Source organism: Macaca fascicularis, chromosome 16 (genome assembly GCF_037993035.2).
Source record: "Macaca fascicularis isolate 582-1 chromosome 16, T2T-MFA8v1.1".
In the NCBI taxonomy this organism is placed as follows: Eukaryota; Metazoa; Chordata; class Mammalia; order Primates; family Cercopithecidae; genus Macaca; species Macaca fascicularis.
The window spans coordinates 48,318,219-48,332,147 of record NC_088390.1 but is presented as its reverse complement, the minus strand read 5'-3'; the positions used below and the strand labels follow the sequence as shown (position 1 = coordinate 48,332,147).

The 13,929-nt window shown below is 43.2% G+C and overlaps 1 protein-coding gene and 1 long non-coding RNA gene across 3 annotated transcripts in view; one reads left to right on the top strand and one right to left on the bottom strand.

The window, feature by feature from the left end:
* The window catches only part of LOC102131441 (uncharacterized), a 42,881-nt gene extending 41,720 nt beyond the window's left edge, over positions 1–1,161 (top strand). Inside the window, exon 3 of the long non-coding RNA XR_001486070.4 lies at positions 1,099–1,161. This is a non-coding gene — a long non-coding RNA (uncharacterized lncRNA). The remainder of the gene's footprint in view (positions 1–1,098) is intronic.
* Positions 1–13,929, bottom strand: part of RNF43 (ring finger protein 43) — a 66,561-nt gene that overhangs the window by 25,559 nt on the left and 27,073 nt on the right. The gene's annotated exons all lie outside the window — the stretch shown is intronic.

Genomic DNA, 13,929 nt, shown 5'->3' with positions numbered 1-13,929 from the left:
ATCTAATAGGAAGCAGGGTGGCAAAATCTGAGGGAAAAACTGAGCTCACTGAAACTCCGGTTTGGGGCTCTGCGTATCATAGGCCCTTAGCGTTTGGTGAAAGAATGAGTAAAACTTGATTTGAATCCAGTTGCCATGTGGTTTATAAAAAGAGATGTAAATTGCTAACAGCTGAGCCTGGTTCACACCCATAATGGACCTTCAGAATTTGTCTTTTACAGCTGAAGAAAGCAAGACTAAAGTAACAGATTGCCCACCTAGTTGAAGTTAGTTAACCTAGTTAACACCTAGTTAAAGGAGGTTGAGGTCCCCTAAATTCAACCCCACACTGCCTCCGGGTATGCACGCTGGGGAGGTGTTCTGTGGCATGGTAAACATTAGGTGAGTACTGTAATATAATGCCTGGGATCACAGTGGAAGGCTTCAGGGTCCCCATTTCTAGAATTTTCAAACCTGAATCATTCTTAACAAGACAGAAGCAGGATCTGTCTGTTCCTTGTGCTCTGCCTCCAAGCCTCGGCTTCCTTCCTCTCCTCTAGGGTTTATCTCATCTCCTCTCCTAGCCACAACAAAGGCAGCCAGGCCGGGCGCGGTGGCTCAAGCCTGTAATCCCAGCACTTTGGGAGGCCGAGACGGGCAGGTCACAAGGTCAGGAAATTGAGACCATCCTGGCTAACACGGTGAAACCCCGTCTCTACTAAAAAATACAAAAAACTAGCCGGGCGAGGTGGCGGGCGCCTGTAGTCCCAGCTACTCGGGAGGCTGAGGCAGGAGAATGGCGTGAACCCGGGAGGCGGAGCTTGCAGTGAGCTGAGATCCGGCCACTGCACTCCAGCCTGGGCGACACCGTCTCAAAACAAACAAACAAACAAACAAACAAAAAACAAAGGCAGCCAGACCCAGACGCTGCTCAGAGACACTTTCCCAGTGAAACGTCCCTGTTGGTTTAGTATGAGAAAGGTGTGTCCTGAAATTAGAGGACATAGAAGCTCAGACCCAAATAATGGTCATTCAGCCAGACTGCCATTTTCCTCACTCCCTCGCCCCACATTACAGATGCTGTTCTTCAATTTCCAAATTCACCTATCCTTATTTCAGACTGTGCTGGAGCTCCATGATGCAACTGGACTTCTTTACATGAAAACAGCCCCCATGGTGGGGTTTTCCTGACCCCACACTCTGCCTAGCATCTTTGTATGGTGATTCACAGATCATGAGTGCACTCCTAAGGAAGTGGAAGAAGGTAAGGAGAAGAGCTACTTATCTGAGCTGCTTTTGAAATAAAGTGATATCAGAGAAGAAAGTTTATTTGGCACTAATCAGACAGAGAGAAGGAGGAAAAATCCCAGCCACCCAAGAAGTAGAACTTTTATATCATTATATTCTCACACAGAAACAGGGTTGGTCCTGACTCAGTCAGAATGACCCCTAGCTACAAAGGTACTAGGAAGCTACTCATGAAGTTAGAAGCAAAGAAGAGGGAGCCCATCAAATATCATTTTAGTTACATCAGGGATCTTTAGAAGCAAGGCCATGAAATAGAATACCAAGTTCTGAAGCCTATGAAGATCAAGACCTTAAAAGATAACCCAGTCATGTGTTCTGGACTCCTTTTCTCCACCAGGTGAGGAACTCAGGGCTCAACCATCCAAAAATCATACTAATTGGTCCTGGGAAGTCAGCTGACTTCTGATCACTGTCCCAGGAAAGATCTTGTGACCCTCACTGACCTCCATCTTATAGGGAGTACCACTGAGGCCCCTTGTTTAGCTAGGTCTTATTCAAAGAAGTCGTCTGCTGAAAGGCTGAGGTCTTGACACAGATGGCAAGTATTGCTAGGGGTAATATCTAATTCCCACATGCCCAGGATAAGGTCTATAGAGGCTTTGTCCAGGGCCCTTCTGAGGCATGGTCTTAACTCTTGCCACAACAAAGTAGTTAACTGAACTCTCACACCTAACCCAATGTGCTACTTGCAAACAGCCTTGACAGAGTTTGCTTTATGATTTGATTTTGCGGTTCCTGTTCCAGCCAAACTCAGGCCAGAGATGGCAGGAATCTGAAAACCTACTAGAAGCAGATAAGTGTTTATTTTTGAGTAATTATTTAGGTTAAGATTTCAATGCTTAAAAGGCCAAAGACTAAAGCCAGACAGTCCCTGTGAAAAACACCAAAGAAATGAAACTTAAGGAAACCAGATCATTTGTTTCAATAAGCCAGAGGCCCATCTGGACTACCGGCAGAGCTACTCAAGCATTGCTAAATTTGGTGATTTCAGTGCAAGGGTGTGAAAGAGCTTCATTAACATGGTTACTTCACACATATTCCAGGTCTTTCAGGCTTAGTCTCCTGCTCAGAGGCTGTAGGGATTTCAAGGTGTCCTGCAAACTCTGCTCCATACTGCTGTCTTCCACAACTGGCTTGCCCTGGGGCTTAGAAGCCCTTTGAGGGCAGATACTATCTCCAAAAGGGCTGGCTCAATGAAATCTTCTATGCTCAGATTTGCGTTGGCACCATGTAAGTGGGGATGGAATGAAGCTATGAAGCTTGCTCGGCTGGTCCCAGTCCCCGGTTCCTAGGCAGTAACACACAATATTGTATTTACATTGCAAAGTGGGAAAAATGTGGAGGATGGGCCTGGGGTTCAATAAAGAAACAATAAAGGGATCACAGGGGTAGTTGCACTCAGAAATTACATCAGGAGGAAAAGGACAAAATTATTCAAGTCACCAGCCAACTCAGATGCCCAGAGTCTCTCCTTAGAAGCCATTGGGGGGTTGACATTAGGCCAAGGAGGTTTCTGTTCAGAAGAGGCAACAGCCAGGAAGGGCTTGTGTTGGAGATAGCCCAAGGGCTCCAGCCTGACTGCTGACAGCCCTTTGACCACAGCTCTGGATCTCTGTCCATGGGGTGGCCCTAGGGAAGAGGCCTGCTTTGGGGGGACTGTTTAATGATTTGCCAGCAAAGAACTAGGCAAACAGACTGCTGGCAGCTGCCTAGATGCAACAGGAGAGTGGATTTTTATTCCCACCCACAGTGTAGCCTTCCAGGCAGGGGATAAAAGAAAAAGTGAGATGGCTCTGGGAGAGTCTGGGAGGGATTGCCATTTGGGGCTGAGCATTTCACTGGGTCTCTATGGATGGTGCCTGGATATCTCAGCATTGGTGCCAGCTGGTATTTCCATCCTCTGAATATCTTAGAAATTCCCAATAGTAGCATCTCTTGCGCTCCTAGGAGCTAAAAAGTAAGATATATAAATAGCCTTTTGGCCGGGCGCGGTGGCTCACGCCTGTAATCCCAGCACTTTGGGAGGCCGAGGCGGGCGGATCACAAGGTCAGGAGATCGAGACCATCCTGGCTAACACTGTGAAACCCCGTCTCTACTAAAAATGCAAAAAATTAGCCGGGCGAGGCGGCGGGCGCCTGTAGTCCCAGCTACTCGGGAGGCTGAGGCAGGAGAATGGCGTGAACCCGGGAGGCGGAGCTTGCAGTGAGCCGAGATCGCGCCACTGCACTCCAGCCTGGGCAACTAAGCGAGACTCTGTCTCAAAAAAAAAAAAAAAAAAAAAAAAAAAAAAAAAAAAAATAGCCTTTTATGGCAGAATTCTAGGCATTAAAGAGAATGAAAGCAGAAAAACACTGTCTTAGCTCCTAAGAAGTCTTTTACAGAAAACGTATGACGGGAAGATAGTTTGGTTCTCTGACAAATTCTTTTTCCTTTCTCTTCCCATGGACGTTTCCCTATTTCTTTGTTTCTATAGAGAAAAAAAATGGCACCTCTCCTATCCCCTGTGAGCCAAAGACTGTGAGAACTCCAATCCGATAGCTCTCTACTTCTTTTTGCCCTTGACTCCACATGCCAGTCCAAATTGGGCCCTTCTCTAATCCTTTGACCAGCCCTCAGTCCCCAGAACTAAATACTTTCCCTCATATATTCCCCTAAAGCCATCTATTCAAAATTCTTAAATGACACTTACCTCTTACTGTAGGTCAGTGCTCCATTGAGACCCACCCTCTTACCTATTTCCTCCAGCAGAATGCCTGATTCTTAGGGCAATGAAACATTAGTTCTTTCCTCCTTCCTGCAAAGTAGAATCTGAGCTCCTTGAGGTCAGGGACTAGGTCTTATTCATCACTTACATCATGCCATGCACACAGTAGATGTTAAGAAAAATGCATGTTGAATCATCCGTTTTAATAAACAGATGTAAAATAATTTGGTGGTTGCCTTGTCATTTTATCAGGATATGATTATTTTCAGATTTCTGCTTTCTCTTCAGAAACTTTCTGCATACTCCCTGTAAGTTTCAGTTTCAAAGTCAGCTTTAGAGTATCTTGACCTCATCACAAGGTGGAGTTCTCTTCTTTCCCTTCCACCATCATGCCTAGCTCTCCTCCACAACCCTGAACAAAACTCACTTGTTTCTGGAGAATCTTCCTGTTTAATAACCCATCCCATTACTCTTTTATTGTCTCCTCTCAGTATCAATGTATTGCTAAGTTATGCATAACCCTGAATGGGGAAGAAAGCAACAGTCTCCCACCCCAAAGGAATGAGTCTTGCTCTCAGGAGAGTAACACCTGACTGTAGGCTACAGCAGTGTATACACATGCTGAATGCACAGGGTCTTAAGGCCATTCGTTAGACAATACGCAGGGCATGGGAATGCATAGCGCACAGAACATAAACACTGGGGGAATGTGGAATGAATGGACTAACTTGCTCTTGCTGTATGGCTTTGGAAGTACTCTCTTGTCATTTGGGGCCCTTCAGTCTCTCTCCCAGATTTATTGAGAGGTTATTTTTTGAGAGAAGCCATTTAGAGACTATTACAAACAATTAAAAAAAAAATCCCTGCAGTATTGACAGAAAGAAACTCTTGCTCCCCACTGGCTTCAGGCCATAGTGTCAGCTGTCTGCAGTGAACTTCAGTCCCTACCAAAATTTTATGAGGACTTGGCCCAGAGATCTGCAAAGAAAAGTTCTGGGAAAACTTAGAAGCAGTTCACTCCCAATAATATTCCATATTTTTTTCTGAGTGGGTTTTTCTTACCTTTGGTGGGATGAGAGATGAATTACATTTTTTTCTCTGTCCTTTATTCCTTGAAAAGTGGATGTATCTGAAGCCCAAGTTTTTTTGTTTGTTTATTTGTTTGTCTTTGAGACAGAGTCTCACTCCATCACCCAGGCTGGAGTGTGGTGCTGTAATCATGGCTCACTGCTGCCTCGACCTCCCGGGCCCAAACCTGGAAGGATCACACCTCAGTACCCCAAGTGGCTGGGAATACAGGAGCATACCACCAAGCTTGGCTAATGTTTTTGATTTCCATTTTTGGTAGAGACAGGGTCTCCCTGTGTTGCCCAGGCTGGTCTCAAAATCCTGGCCTCAAGCTATCCTCCTGCCTCAGCCTCCCAAAGGGCTAGGACTATAAGCATAAGCCACTGCATCCAGCTGAAGCCCAAGTTTTTTGGTTTTTTGGAGGTTTTTTTTTTTTTTTTTTCCTGTTGCCCAGGCTGGAGTGCAATGGCATGATCTCGGCTCACTGCAACCTCTGCCTCCCGCATTCAAGCGATTCTCCTGCCTCAGTCTCCTGAGTAGCTGGGATTACAGGCATGTGCCACCATGCCTGGCTAATTTTTGTACTTTTAGTAGAGACAAGGTTTCACCATGTTGGTCAGGCTGGTCTTGAACTCCTGACCTCAAGTGATCTACCTGACTTGACCTCCCAAAGTGCTGGGATTATAGGTGTGAGCTACCGTGCCCAGCTAAAGCCCAAGTTTTAAAGACTTCAGTTAAAGAGACATTTGATTCCACCACCCCGCCTTTGTTTCCGCTTCCCAGCAGCTTGATCAGCTCTCCAGCCTATCCTGCCTCTGAGAACGTATGTAGGCCACCTCACGCCAAAGGCAGTTGTATGTTCAAATATTCCAGACATCCTTTGACTTGCTCTTTATGAACTATGAGCTCTTTGTTACTTCTTTTTTTTTTTTTTTTTTTGAGACGGAGTCTTGCTCTGTCGCCCAGGCTGGAGTGCAGTGGCCGGATCTCAGCTCATTGCAAGCTCCGTCTCCCGGGTTCCCGCCATTCTCCTGTCTCAGCCTCCCGAGTAGCTGGGACTACAGGCGCCCGCCACCTTGCCCAGCTAGTTTTTTTTTTTTTTTTTTTTTTTTTTTTTGTATTTTTTAGTAGAGACGGGGTTTCACCATGTTAGCCAGGATGGTCTCGATCTCCTGACCTCATGATCCACCCGTCTCGGCCTCCCAAAGTGCTGGGATTACAGGCTTGAACCACCGCGCCCGGCCTGTTACTTCTTAATTGTTCAAACCTCTTTATTTTTCTTGCTAAGCACAAATAGTAAGAGACACAAAAAGATAATCAAAGTACTGATAAATGAGAGAGGAATCTTCTCAGTTATCAAGTTGGCTCTGCTGAATAGAATTTCCTGTTCACATCTGTCAGAAGATTCAGGGAGGTACCATCACCACACTGAGTGGGTAAGGGAAGTACTTAGAGAGTTAGGGAGGGGAGCCAAATTCCTGGGTTGAGAGTTCACAGGGCAATGAGGATCAATAGCAGCACTTTTGATTTGTACACTGTTATCAAGGTACAAAGCAACACTACCCTTTGTCCTTTTTATTTTTACTCTGCTAATGGAACCATTCACCCTAAATTAAGATTATTATTCAGCTTTGATGTTGCATTTTATATTAGCAAAGTGCTTTATAATCCTTCATTAGCAATTTTACTCTCTTTATTAATACCACTCATTTCACAAATTAGGTAACTGAGGCTTGAAGAGACAATGCAATGCATATTGGGCTTGTGACCTGACTTCTGGGCATTGATTTCAGGTACTAAATCTAATGAAGGGAGACTTGACAGACCCCAGGAAGAAGCACAGAGTAAAAGGGCAGAAGCACGGACATAAGAAGAACTTTCTTGGGAACTAAATCTCCGATGACATAGTGAAATACTTCAAAATGTTGCTTTCTTTTGCTGGTAGTAAAATTGAGAGCTCTCACTACTTAAATGAAAAATATGACCACCAAACACATCTTTAACAGGAAAACAGTTTTCTTGATTGCTGAATTTCCTCCCTAACAGAGTTGACATAGAAAAATAAATGTGTTTGAACTTAATGGTGTCAGTTGTTTCCTAAGAAAGGGACTGATACTATAGCAAGGCAAAGAGCCCTAAATTACTTCTGACCCAATGAATCCGCGCTTCTTGACTCTTCACAGGTTGCTCATGACATAATGCTATTCTAGTTCTTCCACTTCTCTGATTGTCCTCACTTATTGCCTCTTCCTCTTACTATTCTTCCTCTCCTTCTTGTTTAAATATATATGTTTCCTAAAGATGTATTCTCTGATCTCTATTATCTCTCTTCTGAAGTTCTTATTCACTCCAGTATCTTTAATTATGACTCCCAAATTGGTATCTGAAGTCAAATCTTCTGTACTTTAAAATGCTTGTTAAACATTATTTCTTTGTAGTCCTCCTGATACCTCAAACTTAAATATACCAAACCTAAATATCACATTCTCCCTACACTCCATCCTAAGCCAATAACCTCTCTTAACTTACCTATTTCAGGTAACGGCACCACCATTTTCCTAGAGACTCAGGCTGAGCACCTCACAGTCATTATGATTCCTCCTCCTAGTAATTGCAAAGACTATGCCATCACTTGTCTTTGGAGATCTACCTTTTCTATGTCTCTGGAGTCGGAACCATTACAACAGACTTCTAACTAGTCTTTAGTCCCTCACCATTCTAAAGCTCTCTGTCATTTCAAGAACAATCTTCCTAGACACAGCACTGATCCTATCATTGCCCTGTTCAAATACTATCAGTGGCTGTCCACTGTCTTCTGAATTAAATTCAAACTCCATAGCCTGTCACATCAAGGCCTCGGTGCTCAGTACTGGTTTTGGAATCAGACAAGTTGGTTTTAAATTTCAACTCAGTTTTGCATTTCAACTCTATCACTTCCAAGCTGTGGGTAACCTAATCTCTCTGAGTCTCCTTTTAAAAATGGAGGCTGGGCACAGTGGCTCATGCTTGTAATCCCCTGACTTTGAGAGGCCAAAATGGGCAAATTACTTGAGTCCACAAGTTCAAGACCAGCCTGGGAAACATAGCAAGACCCCATCTCTACAAAAAATGTTTTAAAAATTAGCTGTGCACGCTAGTAGATGTCGGTAATCCCAGCTACTCAGGAGGTTGAGGCTGCAGGATTGCTTGAGCCCAGGAGGTCGAGGCTACAGCAAGCTATGACTGTGCCACTGCACTCCAGCTTGTGCAAGACCTTGTCCCTAAAAAAAACAAGAAACGAAACAAAAACAACAAAAAACACCATGCAAGAAGATCATTGCAGAAATAAAATGAAGTAACATATTTAAAGTACCAGCAGTTCCTGCACATAGTAATCACTCAGAAGTATGTGTTTCTTCCCTTCTCTACCTTTTCAGTTTCATCCCCACCTCTCTCCTCAATGCACCATACTAGTCCAAAATAAATTGGATTACTCACTATTCTCTCACATTCTCTTGGAATGCCTATTATTTCTGTTCTGTGACTTATTAAAATCCTATATATCCTTCAACGGCAAGTTCATATGCTACCTCTTCCATGAAGAATCTCTTCTTCTTCATCTGAAATGCCCCAAACATCTTGTTTGTATCTACATATGGTAATTTTCACCTTCTGCTTTATATTCTTTTCTTTTTTTAATAAACAGAGATGGGGTCTTGCTATGTTGCCCAGACTGGTCTCAAACTTCTGGCCTCAAGTGATCTTCCTGTCTTGGCCTCCCAAAGTGCTGAGATTACAGGTGTGAGCCACCATGCCTGGCCTATACTCTTACTTACTAAATTGAGGGCAGGGGTTTCTTTATAATCACGCATAGCACAATGCTCTAACGTAAAAGGCAGTTAATAAATGTGTGCTAAATTAATATTGAAAATATTTGGTCTCCCAGGTCCATTTTGGTCCATTTCTTTGTGATTCGTACTTCACACTAAGCACTCTTCAGAAACAACCTCTGGAGGGATATCAGAATTTCAAACAATGTTAACAGAGAAGCTGAGTCAGTCTGGGATTAAGTTTAGTCCTAGTTCAGCCAAAAGGAATTGTCTGGACTCTGTTCCTGCTTGAGGAGATATCATAATTTGGCAGCTTGTGTGAGCCATGGGAACTCATTTGAATACATTTACACGAGAATGTATTTGTCTTAGGAATGGGTACACCAAAGTGCATGACACCTGGCTGGGTGCGGTGGCTCACACTTGTAATCCCAGCACTTTGGGAGGCCGAGGCAGGCAGATCACTTGAGGTTGGATGCTTGAGACCAGCCTGGCCAACACGGTGAAACCCTGTCTCTACTAAAAATACAAAAATTAGCCAGGCATGGTGGCAGGTGCCTGTAATCCCAGGTACTCAAGAGGCTGAGGCAGGAGAATCAGGAGAATCGCTTGAACCTGGGAGACGGAGGTTGCAGTGAGCCAAGATTGTGCCACTGCACTCCAGCCTGGGCGACAGAGACAGACTCCGTCTTAAAAACAAAACAAAACAACAACAACAACAAAAAAAAAAGTGCAAGACACCTATAAAAGTCAACTACTATTAGATTGACAATGACAATGGCTTCACTGGAAACAAAAGGAGATCCAAAAAGTTCTGAATATGGCTCAGCTAAGATATAACTATCTTACTCTGGCTTTCATCCAATACATTTCCTCTTGGCCCAGTTAGCAAATGGGTAATTATATGACATCAGCCACCATGGGGTGGCTGGGACATAAGGTGGCTTCATGGTGCCATATAATGTGGCACCAAGTTTCTGAATCACCAACCACAGGTGCATCAATTCTTCCCCGCACCACACACACCCCCTCCATAAAACCACCTTATCTGATATTTCTGTTGACACAGTGACTATGCTTCAGGCACTTTCCTTTGCTTCTTCTTAATGTTTGTTCGGGTGGGTACCTCTGTGCAGATGCCTATAAATGAGTTCTTAGGGTACAGGAGTAACCACCCAGTCATCAGGCCATACTTTTGTTTTTAGGCAGGTTTAACTCAGAAAGTAGCAGCATATGTAATTGCTAAGCCAACACCTACCTGAAATACTTCAGAGGCTAAGCCCCTTTCCTAGCCAAATACCTAACTACTAGAGTTGCTGTCTGTTACTAAGTTGATTCCTTGCCTGGGCATTATCGGACCTGTTTCTGGAGCCATCTTTCTCCCTAAAATGACAGCCGCAATAGTTTCCCCCAAACCCTTTGTGACAGGGCAGATCAATGGCTCCCAAGTGATCCCTGTCAAGAAACAGAGACTCACTTCATGTGACCACTGAGTGCAATGCTGGATGGGCATGCACAGAGATTTCCCTCATAGGTACATCAGAATGGATCTGAAATATTGCCTCTTAGTTGGCAAGTATTTGATGAGCACCTATCTTCTTCCCAAAACTGTTAGGTCCAACTCAGGCGGTACAGTCTCATTGGGAAGATAACATATTCACAAAGTAAATGGTGGTACAAAATGACATTGTATCAAAGGCCACATTGTGTGGTAAAGCCAGTAGGACCTACAGGATTTGTCGAGGAGATGGATCTTAAGCTCACCCTTAAAGAGGACAGAATTTGGACAGGAGAAAAATAGCCACAGGATCTAGTCCATTGGCATCTGTCAAATGGATTTTTCAAACTTCTGAGCTTACTTGAGAAGAAACCAGGAGCCAGGTGAGAGAAAAAGTAAGGTTCTTGAGCAGTTTCTCTCAAGTCTTCAAGGTACAGGAAGACTTGTCTGACTGAAAAAATAGATCTGCAAAGATAGTTTGGATAGCTGAGGTAGGATCAAATTACAAAGGCTACTGCATGCCAAGATGAGAGTTAAAGCTTGCTCTCATACGCAGAAAAGGAATCATCCTAAATTCGTAAGAGGATCTCATTATCAAAACAGTACTGTAAGAAGAACAATTTAATAGCAGAGTAAACCAGTGCAATGAAGAGAAAATTAGTGGTAGGAAAATCAGTTAGAGAGTTCCAGTAATCTAGTACTGGCATGATGAGAGCTTGAACTCTGGTAGTAATAGTTAAAAGGAGACGGAATGAATCACAGAAATTACGAAGGAAGTGTTAAAAGTACTTGACAGATTGGAGTACAAGGATGAAGGAAATGGAGAAGTTAAAAGTTCTAAACCTGGAGAACTGGAAAAGAGATGTTGCATTAACAAAATGGGGAAATTAGAAAAAGAAGTTAGGGTAGGGAAAATTTAAGTCAGTCTTGATATACTAAATGAGGAATGAACATTTAAATCTTAAAGGCAGTTTGAAATAGGAATTGGAATTTGAGTGACAAGCCTTCTGAAACTGATTCTGGTATATGCTAAAATTTGCTAACTATTGATCAACAGGGTTCAAAACAATTCTAGGCAGTTTCCTTACTACATGTAGAATGAAAGCCACCAGAGTGGGAGGCCAGTATGCAAAACTGGTCATTTCCCAAAAGATAGGCTCTACGTTCAGGTAGAAGAACAGAGGCTTCCTCCATTATTTCCCCATCCTATTAAATTTACATATGATCTCAGTATTAACCAGGGCATTGAATTGAGTGGATCTGAAACATCTGCAGAAGCTTCAAAGCTTTCTTGTATCTTATAAATTCTGTATGTCTATAATTCTACTACATAAATATGATCTAACACATGCTTTCAAATTACTACTCTCCTGTTTACCATGAACAAATAACAATGCTGGACAAAATGGTAACAAAATTTGATTTAGTTTGCCTTAGTGCTTCAATTCTTCTAAAGGACCTAATTTGTTTAAGATTGAACTACTGCTTTTTCCATGGAAGAAAGTATTACTTGTCTTAGACGAAAAAAAGGATACACTGCTCATCTCTGCAGTTGGTAAATCAGAAGTAGAGCACATAACGGGCTGCAGGGCGGCATGTCCTCATCCTCAAGCTCTGCACTCTTTTATTTTATCCATGCTCCTCCAAAGCTACATTCAGAATCAGCAAAGAAAATGTGAATGGTGGGAACGAGACAAACCCCAAATCCAGAATATGTAAAGGGAATAAAACAGTGCCCCCGAAAGCTGAGCAAAACGGAATATAAAACAAAGAAAACAGAACGCATGAGGTCAGAGCTTTCTAACTAATAAGTTATGAGGGCCCCAGTCAAGTTATAAAAGGCAGATCCTTTTTTTTTCTTTTTTTAATTTTCTAGAAGAATGTCACATGGCCCTATCATTTTTCTTTAGTTGAAGAAAGTGAGGCAAATGTTAAGATATTGTTTTGTAGAGCAAAAAACTCTAGCTGCTTTACACTTGAGATTCTGGTGTAAAGGGTAAAACCTGCAACTTTGATGCTCACCTTGAATACTGGTGAGTGTAGGATTTTATTTCACCTGCTATTTAAAACCTATGGCCTAATCTACACTGTTTCAGCAACAGTAGCCTTAAAACCATATGAACATCTTTAGAAATAGTAACCAGGAAAGGGTCTTCTGAAATTAAGATGCTTACAATAAGTTGCACTTGGCTTTCCTGCACCATCCTTTGATACCAGAACACTCAAATTCTAGCTCCTCAGCTAAATTCTAAAAGAGGTTTAATGATCCCATTTACTAAGTGCCTAGAATACTCAATATTGCTTAGCAAAAGTAGGAATTTAATGAAAAAGGCAAAAGAAAATGGGTGAGAAACATGAAAGAAAAGAAGCAAATTTTAAACAAAGGACTGAAACTTTTTGTTTTTTGTGGAATGAAGTTTCCCTGATCACTTCTGTCCACGCTGCTGTTCTTTCTCATTGTAAAGTTCTGTAGAAACTCACTGTATACTCTCAAGGTAGAGTTCTCTAGTATGTATCTAGAGTATCTGAAGGGCTCCGTTAGTAAGCACCTTGAGGGCAGGAATGTTTGTTATCTTATGCTCCCCTTCAGGCCCTCTCCGGGGCCCAGCATTGTGCCCTGCACCAGGGTTTAGTAATACTGAGTAATTGTGAAGCCAACTGGAGATACGGAGTACAGTAAGGACCAAACCTAGAAAGATCGTAAAGCAGAGGGACAAATAAAAAGGGTGAGGGGTGAGCTTTCAGACATGAGTGTGTGCTGGAAAACTGAGCTGAAAAATTAAATTTCCAATTCAGAAAATTCCTTCGCCACTGTTTATTCCTGGTCAGGGGTCCCACCTCTCCACCACCACCCCCATTCCCCACCGTCCAACACATTTTTTTCCTTCCAGCATCAGCCAGGTGCAGAACAAAAGGAAATTAATGATTTAGTTATTGCTCCAATGCTGAAAGTTTGAAAGTCAGTCATTCGGAGCAGGTTCCATTGTGTGTCCCTGCATGTCTTGGGCTTTGGTGGCTGTGCACAGAGTACCATGGCTCCAATCACCACAGTGGGGGCCAATGCTGGACGCCCTGGCTTCTGAGCAAGAGAGATGAAAGGCTTCTTCTAATGTAATAACTGACGGCCTCTCAGTGCCGTTTGAACTGTTTACAGGCTGAGTTAACGATTACAGGCAATGTGTATCTTGGCCAGGTGCCCGAAATTCTTACCCACCCGTCAGATATTATCAAAGAGCCCTTCCATGCCTGGCTGGAGTCCTTCCAAAGCACCTCACAGAGATGCCGACACAAAAGGAGGAGTGTTCAGAATGTGCTCTCTGTCTCTCCAGAGGCCAAGCAAGAAAGTCAGAGGATCAGCATGAATTAGGTGCTGGGGACACTGAGTTTCCAGGACCACGCAGGACTGGGGAGAGGGTCAAGGTCAGAACTGGGGCCAGCAGAACCAGATTCCTTTCGAAGCAATTTAGGAGGTGTATGTAAGAGTCTTTGCAGCTGGTAGCTAAAGGATGGGGGTAGAAAAACGACCTTCAAGATGAAACAGAAATCTATACCACATAATAGA